A 2500-nucleotide genomic window follows, 5' to 3' on the forward strand; every position below is an offset into this window, starting at 1 on the left:
CCTTCTCCAATCAACTTCATTTGTTTTATCACTGTGCGTTTCCTGAATTAGCATGACATTTATCTTTTTTAAATTAATAAAATCTATCAAAGTCAGCCTTTTCATTTTGTCTCTGGCACCGTTTAAGTTTAGAGTGCCAATTGTAAGGGCATTCGCGATCATCATGGATGTGTGGAGTTTGTAAACGTTGACTGCTCCTTAACTTTTTTCCTGAGTTTAGTCAGGAATTTTCGGAGGCGCGCAGCCTCCTTCCCAGAGAACACATTGTCTCTCAGAAAACATACAACATCATTAATAAACTGTTGCCGATCAGGAAAATAAAGCTCTGTTTCAACATTACGAAGCCCTTTGGTCTCATATAAAAAGCGGCTTATATCCTCTGCTTTGTACTTCAACGGTAAATCTCCTCCAGGTGCACAAACGTCACCAATCGAAGAGTCAGACAGATTAGAGCAAACAGACTCTTCGTCACTATCGTGTTCATCCCCTTTTTTTGCCCTTGGTACACAGCTTGCACTGTCCTCAGCCTTTCTCTTGAACGGGGTCTTAAATCCACCGCTCATTGCAACGTCTTGGGCAGGCTCTGGCGAAAGCAAGCCCGACACTTCGGCATTAACATTAACTGTAGGTGTTTCTAATACAGGTCTACCGTCTTTCTCGCTCAAAGCAGTCAACTCTTTCGTGATCAAATTAACTGCGCTATCATTTGAACCAGCTGGAGTGGAGCCACCAGCTGCGGCTACAAGCCCCTCTGTAATGAGGTCAATCAGGTGTTCCTCTGATTTGCTAGAGATGTTATGTGTGCTAGCTTCATGCGCAAATGCTTCGGCGGGCGAGGGGGGAGTTGCGGGGGGACCTTCTGAGCTCGTTTCAGCCACTTTCGGTGCACTTTCAGCACTGTTATTCTTTTTCCGTGGGCAGTCGCGGACGACGTGACCCACACAACCACAGTGAAAACACCTCAGCAATGCATCAGTCGTAGCATAAACTGTGTACTCAAATCCATCCACATTTAGCTTAATTGTCAGGTTGAGCTCTTCCTCCCCATTGTCAAGCACCATATACACCTGTCTCCGAAAGGAGACAACATGCTTTAGAAGCGTTGATTTGCAACCCAGAGAAATCTTCCTTATGGATGAAACCAGACGACCATAACCCGATAGCTTATCCTCAATCAAATTATCATTAATAAAAGGTGGAACGTTAGAAATAATAACTTTCTTGGAAGGGGAGCTAAGTGGAAGGACGGTTGTGTGTGCGTCATTCAGCACAATACCTGTTGCAATTACTTGTCTAGCTTTGTCAACCGTACTGATAAAGACCACAATTGCATTATTCATACGGGAGGCCGATTTAACATTTTCATGGCCAACCACATCACCAATGGCAAGACTACACTCCTCGACACTTGCGGAACACTGAATTTTAACCCCATGTTGTCTCGTTAGACGCTGAAAATTCCATTATGCCCGTAGCAGTCACGCTGCCAGCCAAGGCTGGTGGCTAACTCCGCGGGAGGGCAAACTAAAAAAACAAAGCAAACTAAAAACTATCTACAGCGTCTGTAGAGATTGATAACAACAGAAAATAACAAAGAAACAGTTTGCCGAAAAACATGTACAAAAAACGTACCAAAAAAATAAGTTAGAATAGTTAGAAACCACTCACTTTCAGGAGCCGCTGAACCGCACGCGTAGAGAGAGAGAGAGAGAGAGAGAGAGAGAGAGAGAGAGAGAGAGAGAGAGAGAGAGAGAGAGAGAGAGAGAGAGAGAGAGAGGGAGAGGGAGAGGGAGAGGGAGAGGGAGAGGGAGAGGGAGAGGGAGAGGGAGAGGGGGAGAGATTGGCACCATACTTAATCCAAATAAAAAATTATAAACAAAGAATTCTATTAACAAAGTACAGGCTCAGCGACCATAGTCTTGCAGTAGAAAAGGGGCGACACAGACAATGCTGGGTGGCTCCCGAAGGGAGACTATGCGTCCACTGCAATATTAACGCTGTCGAAAATGAGCCTCATTTTCTGACGGAATGTACAAAATACCACAATATAAGAAGTGCATATTACAAACAATTTGAATACATCCACCCAGGTTTCATAAACCTAACGAACCAACAAAAACTACCATTCCTCCTGGGGGTAATAGAGACCTGTAACATTTTAGCCTCCGAATATGTGCAGTCCTGCCACATCCTCCGAGAGCAGGCCATACCACCAATAAACATAGGCCTGAACTCATAGTGTTTTTTTTTTTTTTTTTTTTTTTTTTTTTGTATCTATTCTTATCTGTCTATGTTTTTTCTTTACGTAATTATTATAATTGTAATGTTTTTTATTTAAGCATTTTTATTTTATGTATTTTTATTTATTTTTTATTATTTAATTAACTTATCTGTTCCTGTATTACCATTGTTGTTATTATTGTTGTTATTATTATTGTTCTTATTGTTTAAGTGCTTTGGCAACAGTGTACCATACATTCATGCCAATAAAGCCATTGAA

This window comes from Clupea harengus, unplaced genomic scaffold (assembly GCF_900700415.2).
Source record: "Clupea harengus unplaced genomic scaffold, Ch_v2.0.2, whole genome shotgun sequence".
In the NCBI taxonomy this organism is placed as follows: Eukaryota; Metazoa; Chordata; class Actinopteri; order Clupeiformes; family Clupeidae; genus Clupea; species Clupea harengus.